Source organism: Glycine soja, chromosome 18 (assembly GCF_004193775.1).
Source record: "Glycine soja cultivar W05 chromosome 18, ASM419377v2, whole genome shotgun sequence".
Lineage (NCBI taxonomy): Eukaryota > Viridiplantae > Streptophyta > Magnoliopsida > Fabales > Fabaceae > Glycine > Glycine soja.
Window position 1 is genome coordinate 7690398 of NC_041019.1, and position 20503 is coordinate 7710900.

General features: G+C 34.2%; 1 pseudogene; it reads left to right on the top strand.

The window, feature by feature from the left end:
* Positions 1-466: 466 nt before the first annotated feature.
* LOC114396849 lies at positions 467-1608 on the top strand (annotated as a pseudogene).
* Positions 1609-20503: the final 18895 nt, after the last annotated feature.

Consider the following 20503-nt stretch of genomic DNA (forward strand, 5'->3'; position numbering starts at 1 on the left):
GAAAATTATTATATGGTTGAGACTGTAGTCGCAGCCAATCACCATGCGTCACACTAATTTTTATTTTTTATGAATTAAAAAATATGATTACATGTCATTTGAAGATCCGTTTGAACAAATTTTTCGAATTTATAAGAGAAGAATTGAGTTTGATTAAAATACATTTCAAAAAAGAGATAGACAATTTAAAATTGTCTAAGTCTTAAAAGAGATAGACAATTTAAAATATATTTCTGAAAAGAGATAGGCATTTCACTGGGAGTTAAAGATCCTTAATAATTAGGATAATTTTAAAAAAAAATAAGAAAACTTATAAGTAAAGAGATTAAATATACCATTTCAATACTACACGACAATTATCAACATTTATTACTTAACACATGCTCACGATCTTTAATTCTTTATGTGCTTTATAACTTCATATATACTATGCCTTTCTCTTAGGGTCCTCGCTCCCACCAATACCATGGATAAGGTTTTCATTCTCCATGTTTTCCTTACCTTTCTCCTTCTTTTGGTGTTGTATAAAACAATGAAAATATCAAAATCCAAGAGTTCCACCACCAATTTATTACCCCCATGGCCATGGAAGCCAATGACGGACCTACATTGAACTGAGGGTGTGCACTCCCCCTCATTTTTTAAAATTTATTAAATTTGTAAATAAAATCTTATATTTTTATATTTTATTTTATTTATATTTATATAATTAAACCCACTAATTTTATTTTTTATAATTTACACCCCACTGACTCAGGGTCTTGGATCCGCCACTGATGGAAGCTACCTCTCATAGGAAACTTGCACCAACTTTTTGGCTCAACTCTGCCCCATCATGTTCTAAGAAACTTGGCCACCAAGTATGGACCCTTAATGCACCTAAAACTAGGGGAGGTATCAAACATCATAGTTTCTTCGCCGGAAATGGCCAAAGAGATTATGAAAACACATGACATCATCTTTTCCAATAGGCCTCAAATACTTGTTGCCAAAGTTGCTTACAATGCCAAAGACATTGCCTTCTCTCCCTGTGGAAGCTATTGGAGGCAACTAAGAAAGAAAGATGTGCAAAGAAGAGCTATTAGCCTCCAAGCGCGTGCAATGTTTCAGGTCCATAAGGGAAGAGGAGGTATCAGCATTGATCAAAACAATATCTCAAAGTGTAGGGTTTGTTGTGAATCTCAGTGAGAAGATTTACTCACTCACATATGGAATAACAGCAAGAGCAGCACTTGGTGAGAAGTGCATACACCAGCAAGAGTTTATATGCATCATTGAGGAAGCAGTGCACCTTTCTGGAGGACTTTGTCTTGCTGATCTCTATCCTTCCATTACATGGCTTCAAATGTTCAGTGTTGTGAAGGCTAAATCTGAATAACTGTTCAGGAAGATTGATGGCATATTGGACAACATCATTGAAGATCACAAAAATAGGAGAAGATTAGGACAATTGTTTGATACTGATCAAAAGGATTTGGTTGATGTTCTTCTTGGCTTTCAACAGCCTAACAAGGACATTCCCCTGGATCCACCATTGACTGATGACAATGTTAAAGCAGTCATCCTGGTTAGTATGTGTGTATTTATTCTTAAAAAACATGCCTTATATACAACATTTATTATCTATCTTTTATCTATTATAAAAACTTAAGTGCAAATTCATGTAATTAATGCGGCTTAAACTCTGAAGTCTTGATTAAGTTTTTTGTATCTTAGTTCTTCTATTATTGTCTTTAGTAGCCACATATGCATTTTAGGTGTCACTAGATTCAATTTCTCATTATTCTTCTTCAATGTGTCATCCTGGTTTGTATGTGTATTCGTGTTATTCTTAAAATACGTGCCTTATACAAGGAGTTTGAATTTATGTTAGACAGTGGTCTATGGTCAGGAATTTGGTTCCAATAATTAAGTAAGGAGAGTTTGGCTGGAATGTCCTTTTTGTAAACAAAATAATCAAATTTGAATTTATTATGAGAAATATGCATCGTATATATACATCGTGCTATGTGACCTTAGTTTGATGTCGTTCCATGGAAGCGTAGTATTTGTATACATTAGGCGCACTTCACTAAAATAACTTGAATCGAAATTAATTATTACCCTTTTGGTTTTATGTTAGTTAATGCTTTTTGTGCGTGTTAAAGAACTTACCAAAAAGAAATAACACGATTTAATTACTAGCAGGGGTCAGATTGTTCAAAATCACATCCCATGGCATCAACTCAAGTATTGATAAAAAAAAAAAAAAAGAACATTAGCAATTCATTTTCATACACAATTTTTTCAATGCATTTTCTACTATATATTGATCAAATTTTATGAGACTTCCTTGGTCCATTAATTTGCTGGATGTCTTTAGTGCTGGAACTGAAACATCATCAGCAGTTGTGGAATGGGCCATGTCAGAAATGGTGAAAAATCCAAAGGTGATGAAAAAAGCACAAGCTGAGGTGAGAAGGGTGTACAATAGTAAGGGTCATGTGGATGAGACTGACTTGGACCAATTGACATACTTTAGAAACAATGAGGCTACACCCTCCTGCACCAATGTTGCTACCTAGAGAAAGCAAGGAAAAATGTGAAATCAATGGATATGAAATTCCTGCTAGGACAAGGGTCCTCATTGATGACTGCTAAATAATTGTATTTTAATAATAGAAAATAAGGTAAAATTGTCTTTAAAAATAATTATTTAGCAGTTATTTGCGCTTAAATATTTAAAAATTGATGTTTTGTTGAATTTTGGTTGCAGATATAAAAACTGGAGGTGTAACAAGCAAAAAGGCCAGAAAAATTGAAAAAAAGAAGAAAATTTGAAGCAGGCCCAGCCCAATACGCGCGTCACGCGCTAAGCCCGCGATCCAACAGAAGCACGCGCTAAGCCTGCAACATGCGAGCTAAGTGCGCGATCTACACGGGCTGAGCGAGGGGGTGTCGCGCTGAGCGCGCCTACGAAGGCCCAAAGCCCACTTCAACAGCTATAAATAGAGAGTCAGTACAAAGGAAAGAGACCACGACATAACCCTCTCCTAGGGGTTTCATTTACTCCCTCTCTCTCTTTCACCCATTCTCTTTGTAAAGCCCTCAATGGCCATGAGTGGCTAAACCCTTAGTTAGGGCCTGGCAGGCCTAGAAGCCAATGCGATGTATGATGTACTCTTCACTATTTATCAATGCAATACCAGGTTTTTCTTTCCTATTTTCTTTTCTGTTTTTATCTTGCATACTCATCTTTATATTCTGTTAGGGGTTAGATGCTCGGGACAGGGTAACTTCTAAATAAGATTTAAAGAAGATGTGCGTGCATTAGTTTTAGGGGTTAAACGCTCGGAAGAGGATAACTTCTAATAGAACAAGAAGAAAAGATATCATAATAAAATCATTGCTAGGCATAGAGTGATTGCATTATGCCCATGCGTCAAAGCAAACATCTAGAATTAGATAGGTATTTGGGGGATAGATAGGTAAAATATGCTTGTTATCGTGAGGCATCAGGGACAAGTAAATGAATAGATGTGGGTGGGATAGAATCACCTGAATTGCTAAAGAAAAAAATCATAAACTCATACATCCTAGGCAGGCTAGGCAAGTCAGTTCTCAACATTATCTTATCTTGAATTTATCTTTTTTTATCTAAATCTTTTATCTTTCTTTCTTTCACTTTTCTAATCTTCTACCTTTTTCTTTATCTTTTAATTTTATCTTTAATTCTTTTATCTTTTCCTTTATCTTCTAATTTTATCTTTTCTTATCTTCTATCTTTTTCTATTTTTTATTTTAAATTTATTATCTCTTGCTTGTAAATTGGATTTGCATTAGTCTAAATACAAACAAAGTCTTTGTGGATTCGACACTCGGACTTCCGAACACTTTACTACTTGTGACAATTTGGTACACTTGCCAACGAGTCAACACTCATCAATGCTTGGGCTATTGGAAGAGAGCCTAAATATTGGACTAATGCTGAGACATTTAAGTGAGAGACATTTAAGTCAGAGAGGTTTTTGGATAGTTCAATAGAGTACAAAGGCACAAATTTTGAGTTTATTCCATTTGGTGCTGGAAGGAGGGTGTGTCCAGGCATTGCATTTGCCATAGCTGACATTGAGTTGCCACTTGCTCAGTTGCTTTACCATTTTGATTGGAAGCTGCCTAATGGAAGCAAACTTGAAGAATTTGACATGAGGGAATCATTTGGGCTTACTGCAAGAAGAAAAAATGGACTATGCTTGATTCCTATTATTTACCACCAGCTAAATAAATAGGTCACCTATTTAAGTATGCATGCCATGTATTAACTATCCTAATTAAGTTATTTTATTGGTATATATGTAGTGCCACTATGAAAGTGGCTTGATTTACTTCACCTATAATACTTCGGCTCCTCATGCTTATAGACATTAAGATATATGGTTTTTAATTATAAGGAGTAAGGAATCAAAATTTAATGAGTAAAAAAGTATGAATCCATATCCAAAAGGATAAAGTGCAACGAAGACGCAAAACCAAACTGGGTAAAATTATAAGGACTAGTTTCGTGTGTTAATTAATTAACCATTATTAGATTATTCTTTGATTCTATTTGTAAATGGATAAATATTTGAGGTTTGTGTCTCTGAAAGTCTTCCATAAAACATGTGGCTATATATATATTCCATTTACAAGGCTAAACTCAAAGAGGATTAAGTCGAGGAATGCCCCCCAATGATCATGTTCAAAAGTAAATTCGGGAAAATAATTATGAATTTGATTTTATTAAGGAAAATGGTATGAAACAAGATTTTTAGCTATTTAGTTTCAACTCTCTCTGGCTTGTATATAGAGTGATTAACAAGGGCTAATTCAGGAGAAACAAGGCAGAAAATAATTTTCTGATAGAATATAATTCTACTATGAAAGTGATTAATTTGGTTGCAAAGTATTGCCTTGTGTTGCATTCAGATCATTATTTATTAGCTCTACCGTAAATTATAGTCAAGCTTATATTATATAAAACTTGAGGTTACGGTTATCAATAATGTCAAACCAGCACAGATAAACTAATAAACAGTTAAATTATGTAAGTAGAGATGTTGATTCCTATTCCAGTCAAAGTAGACCATAACTATTTTAATTTACCTTTCTTGATATTCTTGTATATAGGAGGATACAATTGATGACAATCCAATATTCAATATGGCCTGAAATAAAACCTTTCTGCAAACTTAGCCACATATATAGCTTTCTGTTTAATATCATGTGGAGCTTTTTGGATCAACTACACTTCCCTCTTCATCTTTTCCTTCCTATTAATATTCATGGTGTATAAAACACAATATTCAAGTAATCACATACCAAGAATCCCATAAAAAATTTGCCCCAGGGCCGAGGAAGTTTACCTTATATATAGGGAACTTATATCAAATTGGTGGCTCCCTACATAACTCCTGAGAAACATGACAAACAAAATATTTTTTGGATTCATAATAAATATTCTTGTGTTCATTTTCTGTATTTTTTTTTTTTTGCATTAAGTCTCTAATTAAATAATATTTTTTTTTTGGTTTGACAAATTTTTAGTCCCTAATAAATTAGTAAATTTTATTTTTATTACCTGTTAAAAAAATTTATTTATTGTTAGTCGTTTTCAAAAGGATTAAAATCATTTTAAAAAATTTATTTATTGTTAGTCTTTTTCAAAAGGATTAAAATCATTTTAAAAAATTATCAAGGAATAAATATAAAATTCATTAAATTATCATGGATTAAGAAAAAATATTAAAGACTAAAAATAAAATTATTATTTTATTAGAGACTCAATAAAAAAAATTATTTAAAAATAAACATAAAATTTGTTTATTTATCATAGAACTAACACATATTTTATCCTTTTTTATTTAGTGAAGAATGAAAAGAAGACAAAATTACAAAAACAGAATCACACATGAAATTATCAAAAAATGCTGCATATTATGATTCAAACACCATTGAGCTATTATTGCAAAAGTTTGAGATCTGTATAAAAGGACTCTGCCATACATTTGTTGTGGCTTGTATTGGTGTTTTTTCTTCGTGCATGAAAGATGTTATTTTACAAGGGATTGTGTATGTTAGTTAAAGAAATAAACAAGGGAGGTTAATATTGTTCGATCACTTAAAAATTAGAGGGGATATGTGTCATTTTATAGAGATATAAGAGGAAGTGATTATAATTTTCTCAAAAGAAATTGACCTCAAATTACTTTTAATAATAGTATTTAAGAGTACATATGTAAGATCTATCACATATTATAGATTTTACTTAATGCTCCCTCATTTCCTGCACAGGGATTAGTTAATTTATAATTTTTTTATGAGAAAAAGAGTTATATAATAGTATAAAATATTTTACACAGTTTATATATATATAATAATTAAGATATTAATATACAATAAAATATTAAATGTTATAAAAATGATACTAAAATTTTATATGATGTATACTATATTTTGGTATAGATGCATCAAGTTTGTGTTTCCTTAAAATTTCATACTTCATAAAAAATGTATCCCATGAATATTATTTCCTATTTAATATTTTATATATATTGTTAATTGAAGAAATTTGAGCATTAATCAAATAAATTAATTTGAAATATAAAAATCTTCTTTAATTGAATAAATAAGGGAAAAAATGATTTGAACTAAAAACTTATTTCAAATGGGAGAATGTTATTATTGAAACTTAAAATGTTCTTTAACATTTGAACATGTTTTTATCAATAATGTGATTCAGGGATTTAATATTTCATTTTTAAATTTTAAATTACATGAATCAAAACATGATCAGTTTATGGTTGCTCTGCAAAACTGATATAACTTAATACATTTTGCCTAAAAATGATATATTGTTAACTAAAAAAATACTAAAAAGGAATAAAATAAACTAATTGATAATTTTTCGTAGTTACATTAATGATCAATATTAGAATTTTTATTAAAAAATATTAAAAAATGAATGAAATAATTGATTGAGAATAAAAATTCTAAAAATGGAATTGTTTGTGTTTAATAAAATAATAATTGAATATAATTTTAATAGAATAAATAATAAAATAAAATCTATTTACATAATATAATAATATTGATTTGAATTGAATAATATCATTTAATATTTTTTTATGGAATGAATATGAGATTGTCATCTAATATCATCACATCTAATATCATCACATAGAATCAAAATCTTCTTTTATATATATATGGATGACCATTGAACACGCTATTCATTCATCCAAGCCTTTGATAAGTTTTGTAATTGGTAAGGTCTACCATCATAGTCCTAGGTAAGGAGTCGTGATCTTATATACTAAAGTTATAAATGAAAATAACACTTGTTACAATGTTATTCGAAGCTAAAGATCCAAATGATCCACTCCAAAAATGTGTAAAACCAGACAAACACAACCCACTTATGGTTGGTAATAAAGATGTAGACTGCACTGCATTTCGTGATCCCACAATAGTTTGGTGGGGCAAGGATGGTCATTGGAGGATGCTGGTGGGAAGTGTAAGGAAGCAAGAGGAATAACTTATCTATCCATTCCAAGGGTGGTAGGGGTACGTGGGAGTGACCTAACTTTTACCTAGTTTCTGTTAGAGGAAATATGAGGAAATGTAGTGGAGAATCATGTGAAGCATGTTTTGAAGAATAGCCATGATGAGACTAGGTTCAATTACTACATTGTGGGAACCTATTTGGAGAATAAGGAAAGTATGTCTCTGACAACACTTAGGATGGTTGGGGTGGATTTAGGAATGATTATTGTAATTTTTATGCTTCAGAGTTGTTTTTTTAACCCCAGCAAGTACTAGAGGATCTTGTGGGGTTGGACAAAAGAGTCTAATTTCTGGAAAGAATAGATGTTTGCAGGGGATGGACAAGAATTTGTGTACTAAATTTATATATGTTCCTTGAACATAAGTTAAATTGAGTCTATAAATTTTTGTTTTAATTCATATTATATTTAAAAATAATATTGAACCTAATTTGCAGAAATTGGATTATTTTAATTATACCAAATTTGTTTCCATTACTTATTCCTAAAGATTTCTTCCCATTTTGATCTATCATGCCTTAAAAAATGAATGGCACACATGCACACACAAATGCACATGCATGCACACACTTACACTTACAACCAGAGGTGGAACTACATAATGTGAAATAGGGGTAGTTGCACCCCAATCTATAATATGTCATAAACATATGCAATGATATTAATTTCTCTCCTTTGAAATAAGACTTAAATATGTTTTTGATATCTGATATATATCTGATTTTTGCATTTGATCCCTAATAAAATTTTCCTTTGAATATGTTCCTTATATTTGAAAAAAATTATTTTAGATGCCAGAATCAATTAAAGTAAAAATAAATAAATAAACTTCTCTTAATCATTTCATCAAAAACCTTATGTGCCTCCCCCACAATCCCCTTCTATTGAAACCACCATCTTTGTGCACCCTTTTGCCAAGTTCATGCAACAGAAAGACAAAAATTATGCAACATTATATAGTAAAGAAAAAAGAAAACCTAATCACGTATAGAAGAAATTGAAATCAATAGCATACCAGTAATGAACCATTTTGCACCTTGGGCAGTCTATGGTGGTGGGAGATTAACACACGGCGCATACTTTGTTCCTCGGTGGTTCCGCCAAAACAACGTCGTATTGGTGGTAATACAAAGCCTCTGACTCTGTCTCTGCCCTATCAGACTCCTCCTCGGCAAGAACGAGGAGCCTTCTGATCTCCTCCACCCTGGTTGCCGCATGCTGCCACCGGTGACAGAGAATACACAGAGTGAGAGAGGAGGCATATATAGCTCGAAGACGTAGAGTGACAGAGGTTAGTGACATGTCACGCATGAAAAAAAACAATGTTTTTGGAGAGGGTGGGGGAGCAGGAGGGTGAGGACGAGGTGGAGGCTGTCAGAGTCCTCGACTTTGTTGCCATGGGAGTCAATGACAAAGAACGGTGGAGGCATGGATGACGAAGGCGGTGGAGTTGGCGCCATTAGAGTTGTCGGTGGTGATAGTGGAGGTGGAGGTGGATTTGCTGGTGGAAGCTCACAGCAGAATGTTCTGGCGAGATGACGAAATAAGGGATGGAGAGCAAGGAGAAATGTGTGAGAGAAGGGAATGAAACTAGAGATTGATTTGCAAATGGAGTGAGGAGAAGGTTAGTGTTCGTGGAATTGAGGGTGTATGGAGGGATAATTGAGTTGAAACAAATACGGATAATTTTTAATAAATACTGACGGTTTTTTAGTTGTTACAAATCTTACTATCAAATATTTAACGGACACGTCATCACTTAACGACAGGGATTTAAAACAAAACTTTTCCAATACCAGGGAGCCGATTCGAAGGAAAGATTTATCAGGATCAAATGCAAAAATCTAGTATATATCATGAATCAAAAACATAACTAAACCTTGAAATAAATATATTTCTCCCCCTTTATGCCCTTCCCCTTATTGCACCATTTTACACTTTAAGAGTTTTACACTTTTATGTTCAAAAAAAATTGTCACTAGTATATCTGTATTGGAAATGTAAAATAAAATTAAATATTTGAATTATAACACCATGCAAATAATAAAATGGAGTATTTCATAGATTACTAATGAGTTGTTTTAACTTAAGAAACAATGAATGGCATCAAATAATACTTTTTTTTTTTAATTTTTGGGTCACATGTAATCTGTTGTGCTCATATGCAAGTAGGCAATATCCTAGATGATGATGACATATGTACCACTCTCCGGCCACATCTTGAATACTTTGAGACACCTCCTTTACTAAATATTCTTCTACAATTATATACGCAATTGTTTTTAATATATGCAAAACATACTAAATGGGAAATATCAATTTTGTTAGTTGTATAGTCAAGGATTGAAATTTATCTTATGAATAATATCAATATTATTGGTATTAATATTTTTGAATGATTTTAATGAGTTTAGTAACTCATTAAAGACATTTGTTTCAGGCTTTCACTTGAAAAACATTAGTACTGTGAAATAAAGAGAGTATGACAAATTGTGAAATGAAAGAAGTATGTCACATAAGCAAAATAAAATTAACATGAAAGAATCTATGATTTCTAAAATTTATGGGTGGCAACATCACCTTTTGTGACTCAACTTTTATATATTATTATTATTATTATTATTATAAATTATAAATAGATATGTACACATACATGGACTCAACCTATACCGCTATAAGAAAAAAATTCATTGAAAACCAATTTTTTAATAGATAAAATAAACAAATTAGTGACAAATTATAATAAGTTGCTAAGTCGTTGGTTGCAAATATTTAACAACCAATATTTAGAGACTAATTTTAAAGTCTAATTTAAAGATTGATATAAAAATTGATCTCTTCACCAATTTTAGTGACTACTTCAACAATGTATTTTATTGAATGTTTAAAAGAATTGGTCACTAAATTGGTCATTATTTTGTATTATAAAACAAATTAAAATATATCCTATTTTTATTTTTCCAAACTTGATAGACATGTATATGAAATAGCCTTTCCAAATTCCAAATACATATATATATATATATATATATATATATATGAACCTGCTAGACAACTAAATACACAAACACACCAAATTAAAAAATGAGGTCAATATATGAATACATTAATATACAAAGTACAAAACATTTGCTGTGAGACAGAATCACATTAAAGGTAAATCAATATCAATGAGTCACTATGGTTCACTTAGTTACTCCCATCCTCATCTTGAATTTCGTCTATTGTAGATGATTTGTTCATACTTTCCATCAATTCTTGAATCAATGCATTGTTATGCTCGGCAAGCCTCTCCATATTTGCAACTTTACTTTGAAGCTTATCTCTTTCATTTCTAATTTCATTCATTTTTTTTCTTCATTCATTAAAATATTGTTTTTTTGCCCACTCCATTGATGAAGATGAGCCATGATAGCCTATGAAGCACGGACACGCCGCTGAAGTGCCGCGTCCCGCGTCAGAGGCGCACCGGACACGCAAACGGGTACGACTACAGTGCGACGCAGTGTTCGCTGCATCCGCCGTCACCGGACACGGTTGGACGCAGGAAGCGCACGATTGGACGCGGCCCACCAAGTGGACATGCGCAGGTTAATAATCGTGCGTGCTCCTCCTCCGATAAGGACTCACCGGACTGCGAATATCAAAAGAAGAGAAGGTAGAAAAGAAAAACGACAGAAGAATCGGTTGATGTTTGAGGAATCGCATTAGAGCGAGATTCGAATGAAGGAGCTGCGGCGGCAGAGAGATACGCCGAGCACGGCGGCGGCGGCGGCGGCGGGTTGTAACTTCCGATTTAGAGAGTAAAACGACAAAGCAATTTGGATTAAACGACAATGATGTTCAGATGAAAAGGGGGAAAGAGTTTTTGTTTGCCCTTTTTATTTTCCTCTAGAGAGAGACACACAGAGAAAATGATATATTAATAAGGTGAGGAAAAAAAGTTTTTTTCCATTTGAGAAACGTTTTTGTTTACACTCTTTTTTTAATTTTTTTTAATTTCCACTTCCTCATGAGTCATGGTGGCATTGGCTCTTGAGTGTAACCAACTATACGAGTCCATGTGGCGATGATGTTGCGTGGTCCTTCAACTGAATGGTTAAGGTAAATCTGTATTTATTTCTCAATAATTCTACATTTTCTTATAACTATTTATTATTAATTTACTAAATTTTTATAGTAAATATTAATTGTATTTAATATTTACAAGAGATTAAATATAATTTTATTTTTTATTTAACATTTTCTTTATAAAATATTAATGTTTAAATTTTAATTAGCAACCTATCCCATTTGTGACTCATTATCATAGGAAAAGTTCTTTTTAGATGAAGATGAATATATAAATCTTGATTTTCAATTTAGATCTTTTATGCATATAGCTCATCTTTAATTTTATGTAATTTTATTTTATTTAATATTATATATATATATATATATATATATATATATATATATATATATATATATATATATATATATATATATATATATATATATATATAGCCGTGTCCGTGTCCTACATTTTGGACATTACAGGTGTCTACATGTCGTGTCCAGTATTTGTGTCGGTGTCGATGCTTCATAGATGATAGCAAGACATTCCTGTCATTCCAAGCCCATACATTTTGCCTTTCTTCTTCCTAACTACATGCCACACATCTGACTCGTTTGGTGGAGGATTTCCTTGTGCAAAGGCACTTTTGGTCCATTGTTCCAATGTTCTTGCAAATTCCTCCCATCATCACCAATATAAGCCTAATAAGTGTTTCATACCAAACCAAAATAGAGTAAAACAACACTATAAACAATTACATCATTATAAAGGTGATAATAATTCATTATATTTAAATGTTACAATCCCATATCCATCTATAGGTGAGTATATGGGTTAGTCCAATCCATTTTGATCTTCATTTAAATGGAGTATATCAAGCTGATCCGCATATTAAATGGACCACATTTTTACCTAGACCGCATCCAGCCCACTTATCTTACACGCTAATGAACTGATTTGCTAGCCCAATAATCAAAGTATGAAAATTGTAAAATAAAATTAAAAACTGCTTTTGAAAAATTATATAAAAAATGATAAAAAAAAATTGAAGGAAAAAGAAGAAAAAAAACACCATAAGCTTGACAAAAAATATAAGAAAATGTGCATTCATTAATGAAATAGTAAAATCTTAAAAACAAAAACAACAAAAAAACAAACAATCTATGTCACTCAAACATCAACAAAAGCATAAAAAATTCTATCTCTAACTTTTTACATCAAGAAAATATAAGTATTGAAATACTAAGAAAGGAGTCTTCATCTACAAAAAATACAAGAGATTATGCATTCATTAATGAAATAATAAAATCTAAAAGAATGCATCATCGACATCACTCAAACATCAAATAAAAGCATAAAAAACCTAATATCTCTAACTTTTTACATCAAGAAACTATAAATATTGAAATACTAAGATTGAAGTCAACATATACTAATCAAATACCAAGCAGTAATTATTCAAACACACTAATAAAACTATATAATAATAAATATTATTCAAAAAAGTAATTGATTAGCACGATAGCCCATTAACCCGTAGAATTAATCTGTTTAACAGATTAAATGGATCATGCAAAATAAGCTCAAGTTTAAATGGACAAGGGAGTTGCTAGGTGCACCCAGCAATATTGCTGGTGCACCCAGCAATTGATTGAAAGTACCATTTTGCCCTTTAAAATAAAATTATAAAAAACGCAAATCATTTCCGGAACACTTTTTTTCGAACAAATTCTTCTTCTCTCCCGTCCCGGAACACAGCTTCTTCTCTCCCGGAACAGCTTCTTCTTCTCCCGGAACCTGCTTCTTCTCTTCTCCGTGAAGCTTCTTCTCCGCGAGGCGCGCCAAGGCTTTCTTCTTCTTCTCCGCGAACAGGTTAGTTCCCCTTCCCCTTACCCTTAGCTTGTAATGTGCATCACTGTTAGCATAGCAATGGAACCTTAGCATAACAATGGAACCTTAGCATAGCAATGGAACCTTAGGGTAGAAGACGAGAGGGGAGAAGACGAGAGTACGCCGGAAAAAATGGCGGAAATGGCTGACGGAGGAGTCTTCCGGAAGACCCGTTAGGGGTTCTTCCGGAAGTTCCGGAAGAACGTTTTCCGGAAAGTTTCCGGAAGAAGTGTTCTTCCGGAAGTAACCAAACGTCTTCCGGAAGAACACTTCTTCCGGAAGACTTCCGGAAAACGTCTTCCGGGAACTTTCCGGAAGAAGTGGTTCATCCGGAAGAATTCCGGAAGACGCGCACTTCCGGAAGAAGTTTCAAAGTTCCGGAAGACCTTTCCGGAAGAACCCTTCTTCCGGAGTGTTTCCGGAAGAACCACTTCTTCCGGAAGTGGTTTTTTTGTTTTTTTTTTTGTGTTTTTTTTTTAAAATTTTTTTTAAACAGAAATTGTTTTGTTTTTTTTAAATGAATTATTTTATTTATTTTGGTTATTTTGTTTTTTAGATTTTATGAAAAATGAAGTTTGGGTTTTTGATGTCATATTTTTTTTATAATTTAAATTGTGTATTTTTACTAAATATTAATTTGTAAATTAATTTTTTTTTATAAAAGTAGTTGTGTTTGTTTTTGTTTATTGTTTTTTTTTAAATTAGTGTTTTTTCTTTAAAAATGAAGTTGTCTATTTTTATAATTAAAGTTGTGTGTTTTGGAAGTTTTATAAAAATACTAATTTTTTATAATTAATTAGTTTATTTTATTATAAATGAAGTATTTTATTTACTAAAAAAATTGTGGATGTTTACTAAATAATTTTTTTTTTACATTAGTTGTTTAATTTTTTTTAAAAATTAAGTTGTGGATGTTTAGTAATGAATTATTTTTATATTAGTTGTGTTTTGTTTTTATAAATGAAGTTGTTTATTTTTTTTTAAAAAAAATTAACTTGTTGATGTTTACTAAGTAATTTAGTTGTGTTTTTTTTTATAAATGAAGTTGTTTATTTTTTTAAAAAAATTAAGTTGTGGATGTTTAGTAATGAATTATTTTTATATTAGTTGTGTTTTTTTTTTTTTATAAATGAAGTTGTTTAATTTTTTTTAAAAAAAATTAAGTTGTGCATGTTTATTAATAATTTTATTTTACATTAGTTGTTTTTTTTTATATAAATGAAGTTGTTTAATTTTTTTTTTTAAAATTAGGTCGTGTATGTGTGAAAATAATTTGATTTAAGTTAGTCTTATTTGTTTATAAATAAAGTTGATTTTTTATAAAGAAAATTGTGTATATTTTGACCGAAAAAAATACGTGTTCGACATGATTTACAGATCATGGCCAGAACACGAGGTTTAGGTCGTGCCATAGGTAGAGTTGTAGGCAGAGATAGAGCTGCTGACGAGGATGCTGGCGATGTTCCCGAGAGGCGTAGGCCTACTGCCTCAGCCCGTAGGCTACGCGTTCATCAGATGACTACGGAGGGACGTGATATGGCTGAGGACGTCGCTGACATGACTGATGATGTCCCTGAGCAGCCTACGGAGGCACCTGAGATGCGTGCGGACGCACAGGGTGCTGATAGTGGTGAGGGGTCAGATGGTGATGATGCTGCAGAGGGATTCCCTGGTGGTCCACGTGACCCGTCAGTGCTCACATCATTTGCCGAGCATGTTGCACATGCCGTGTGGAGTGGACAGGTATTTTAATTTGTTAATTATTTGTCATTGTTTATTTATTTGTTTATGATTAATTTTTTTTTAATAATTGTATAATTTGTACTTCAAATCAGGAACGTCCTGATTTGAAGTTAGTGTCACATGGGAGGAAGCTGACACTGATTGGGAGGCCAGTGCCTGAGATTGAAGGCCTGGTGGCTGCCACAGGATTAAGTCCACTGATAGATTGTTCAGTTATTACTGGCGATCCTGGACTTATATCCGCATTTGTGGAGAGGTGGCACAGTGAGACTAGCACCTTCCACCTTCCAGTAGGAGAGCTGACGATCACATTGGATGATGTGTCGTCCATTCTACATTTGCCCATCACTGGCGCCTTGCATAGTTTCCACGCTCTTTCTACGGAGGAGGCCAGATTCTTGCTCACGGAGTTGCTGGAAGTGTCTGCGGAGGAGGCCAGAGCCGAGACAGCGCTCACACGTGGAGCATATGTACGATTAGGATGGGTTCGTGACATTTATGAGACCAGATGTCAGGCCCGGCGGTGGATTGTCGCAGCTCGCGCTTATTTGCTGCACCTTGTCGGTTGCACTCTTTTTGCTAATAAGAGTGCAACATACGTGCATGTGGTCCACCTTGACGCTTTCCGGGACCTCGCTCATAGTGGTGGTTACGCTTGGGGGGTTGCCGCGCTGGTTCATATGTACGACCAGTTAGATGAGGCTTGTAGGACCACCACCCGACAGCTTGCGGGGTACTTGACGCTATTTCAGGTAAATTTTGTGTTTATTAATATGTTAGGTTCGATTATGATTTAAACATGTTTTTATGTTATGTTAACCTCAATTATTGTGTAGTGCTGGATCTATGAGCACTTCCCTAGTGTGCATCAGAGACGCCGCACGGACCATTGATCATTGTATTTATATTGTTGTGTTGTAGTTGACATGAATATTTGTAATTATTACAGTTTTTGTTTAATATAGTTGGCGTGTTTTGCACAGTTTATTATTTTATAATATAGTTTGTTATTCCGATTGTTTGTGGTCCTTAAGCGAAGTTTACGGTTGTTTTAAATTTATTTTTAAAAAAAGGGAACCTAGAATCATGAGTTTTGTTTGTAAGAATTACATAAAAAATAAAAGTTTTTAAAATAATTAATAAATCAGGAAATAGTCCCGTTCCCCAGTTCTCATGTTTGGACGTCAAAGAATCCAAAAAAAATAGTCCCGTTCCCCAGTTCCGTCAACTAACACGTCAAAACAAAGCCTCAAAATCGAAAAAAATAGGAAATGAACCCTTTTTCCATGTTCAAGTACCCATGTTTGGGATTTTTTTGCGTGGGTGTGCCTGTGCCCTGAGACAATGGAGGGTGGCCATTTCTCATGTTTGGACGTCAAAGAATCCAAAAAAAATAGTCCCGTTCCCCAGTTCCGTCAACTAACACGTCAAAACAAAGCCTCAAAATCGAAAAAAATAGGAAATGAACCCTTTTTCCATGTTCAAGTACCCATGTTTGGGATTTTTTTGCGTGGGTGTGCCTGTGCCCTGAGACAATGGAGGGCGGCCATTTCTCATGTTTGGACGTCAAAGAATCCAAAAAAAATAGTCCCGTTCCCCAGTTCCGTCAACTAACACGTCAAAACAAAGCCTCAAAATCGAAAAAAATAGGAAATGAACCCTTTTTCCATGTTCAAGTACCCATGTTTGGGATTTTTTTGCGTGGGTGTGCCTGTGCCCTGAGACAATGGAGGGCGGCCATTTCTCATGTTTGGACGTCAAAGAATCCAAAAAAAATAGTCCCGTTCCCCAGTTCCGTCAACTAACACGTCAAAACAAAGCCTCAAAATCGAAAAAAATAGGAAATGAACCCTTTTTCCATGTTCAAGTAAATAATTACTGTAATAACCGAATTCATGATTGGCCTAAAGCAAGCAGAGCTAGCATGCACAGTTCCATTATAGGCTACATAACAGCATATTAGACCTAATCATCTTGCTTGTTTACAATGTGATAAACGGATTAATTAAAGGATCCTAAAAAAGATCAAATCTTCCAAATGCACAGAAGCTCCACGATCACAATCTTCAAAACCTATTCATTAAAGAAGCAAGAGAGTTCATTAAAGTTCAAACTTGGAATATTCTTATTCCCCTTGTATTCTTGTAACTCTCGCAAGCATACTCATCGTCACCATTAAAACGCATTCACGCATAGAAGGCGGCGCGCACATTCTCCAAGCAATTAATAGCCACCTTAAGTTACATATGATTCACTCTCATCATCGTATATTCCTATTTCGTATTCATATAAATTGCCAACTTCCTTTCATATTCCCCACGTTCTACTACTGTTTCAGCAAGGAAGGGACTTATAATCCTTCTTCAATACTTCAACGTCTTTATATATCTTCGTGTCTGGAGCATGATCATGGAGTCTCAGCCACTTATGGGTTGGAGCTCTTTCTACGAAATAGATGAAGAACCATTTCCATTTACGTGCCAATTTTCTTACAAGTAAACTATGAAACTTCTGTTCTATATCTTGATGCCATGATGAAATAGGAAATGATACACTCAAAGCGAATTTGGTTACCTGTATCGGTGAATGGCTTCCGGTAGTGAATTTCATCCAAAAATTGTTTGTCGGATAGCTGAAGGGTATTGTGTATTCTGGTTTTTAGGCTTGCAAAATCACACCTATTTGGTACTCGAATGGGCACCGGAGTTGAAGTTTGGAAGTAAACCCCAGTATTTGAAAGCAAGATAATGTGTGATTTAGTAGCCTAGTCTGCCATATATATAGATGGTTGTGACCGAGCCTTTGTTTAACTTTGTTTACAAAAAAATAGACACGCGTAAATGTGTAGTCAAGTCAGCCAATGTGTTGTCGCTAATGTGTAGTCAAGTCAACCAATGTGTTGTTGAGCGACTGCTAGTTTCAAAATGTGTACTGAAGTCAACCAATGTGTTGTCACGCTCAAACTGTAACACGCATGCATGTCATTATGTGTTGTCAATTATGACAATGATGTATGCTGTACGCGTAAATGATTTTTGTTGGACCAACAATTTCCTTGCTTAACCAAACGAGTAGTTGATAATATTAATTGGTTAGTGACGGGTTACAACGAATTATATCGCATAATGAATACAAATAAATAAACAATGAATGTTTAGTCTTCATTTAGGTCTACATAGTGTGTTTTGAATGACATCAAGCTTGTGTATTCCTGCATTCTACTAATATATGGAATTGCCCATTGCTTTGCCTGAGAATAACAATTGGTTGACCACAACAGCGCTGGGGGCGGCAACGGACAATGGTCTTTCAAATAAACCTGTTGTACATGAACAAACATTATATCATGCGCTGACCGTGCCAAACGAACAAGCGAAGTCATTGCATAATTGTTACACTAACTATATTCAATGTACCTGAACAAAATGATTTCCAAACACGTGACCGACACATATGATGCGGTGGCCAGAAGAGTCAGGTGGTGGTTGACTTCTAAGAGGGAAAAATGTCATGCTTTGTTGTTGGGACAACGATACAAGGATTACGTTATACTGTGAAGCAATCACATATCCCATGTCTGTTATATCCATCCACTTGTCCACACTAACCTGAATGAACCAAACATACACATGTAAGTAATTTAAACATTGTTATTAAAAAAAATTAACCTAAAAACATACCTTTGAAAATCCATCAACAAGTAGGGACAACTTTAATTGTTCAAATCTCTCTGTGCCACCGAAGAGGTTCATGTACTCATGCGACCACCTGTCAAGTTCTTTAAGCAATTCATTACGCACTAACGGCCACGAATCTTCCCCCATACCTAATAAAGCGCCAATGGACCGATATCCACAGTTACCGTCCGCTTTCACATCCACAACGTCACGAATGAAACCTTGAAAGAATGACGCAAATTGATCCAACATCGGGATGATCCTTGTTGGCTGACGCGGTTGAGAACATGATGCACTTCGTTTCACTGGAGAGTTGCTGCTTTGAACAGAATGAAAAGCATCAACATACTCCCAGTAAGACGGATCACGCTTTGTGGATGTTTGACTTCTTTTCATCGGTTTCTTCGGTGCACCTTTAGTGTTCACCTTTGATGGAGGAGGGCACATAGAGTTATGATCAGGGTATGCGATTTCTCGAAGTTTACTCTTCAGATTTACTTTGCCAGCCACATCAAGTTCATCAAACCTTTTAGATATGACCTCTATTTCTTCCTTGATGGTGACTTCCGTCTCACATAACCCTTGGTCTGAAAAGCAAAGTCTCCTCCAAAAAAGATGGACTGACTCCAATGGGATGCTGCTAGCAGTATACCTAGAAAGCTCACATGCACAAGGAAGCCCGTGCGTGCTTCTCATCACACAACCACAAGAAGAGAGATTGTTGCCGAGATAACGTAGACGGTCAATCTCAGAAGCAATCTGATTTAAAGCATCCCTCGAAACCATCCCAAGAAGCCTCTTGTATAAGGTTTTTTTATATACATGGCCAACCACATGCGTACTGGTTTCAAAGGATGCTTTAATTTCGACGTGTTGCAGCGTGATCATGTTGTTCATGGCATCCCAAACACTACATAGGTCTCCAACGCTATTTTGTAGTACTCTTTTGAGAGCCCAATGAGCTGATTCAACCCTACATTTAAAATACACAACAAACATGAAAATATACAACAATTAAATACCATTTAATATTAATCGTTACTAACAAATAAAATCAGTTGTTAATACCTGTTTGTTGTTGTGTTGCCTAGGTGCATGACCTTATTCGTCCATGCTGTAATAAATTTTTCCTTGTGGGGGATAATCCATGTGTCGTTAACATAGTCAACGAACATCGGCCAAGGCGAACAAGCAACTTGAAACTTCTGATATGACTCATGGAACTCGTATTCGGACGGACAATCAACCAAAGTACCCCAGTTATCCATTACATAGTCCCACGCATTTTTTTCCCCGATTAAAGATTTGCACTTCGCCTTCACATTCTTATCGATATGAAACCTGCACAACAAATTAGTAGACTCGGGAAACACAGTTTTCACTGCATTCATCAGTGCTAGGTCTCTGTCAGTGACAATAACAAGAGGGAGGCGATCGTGTCTTAAAAATAGGCCTCGAAATCGTTCCAAAGCCCATACAATATTATTAACACGCTCAGCCTCCAGATATGCAAACCCAGCAGAGAATGTCATCGCCGTTGGTGTCACTCCAACAAA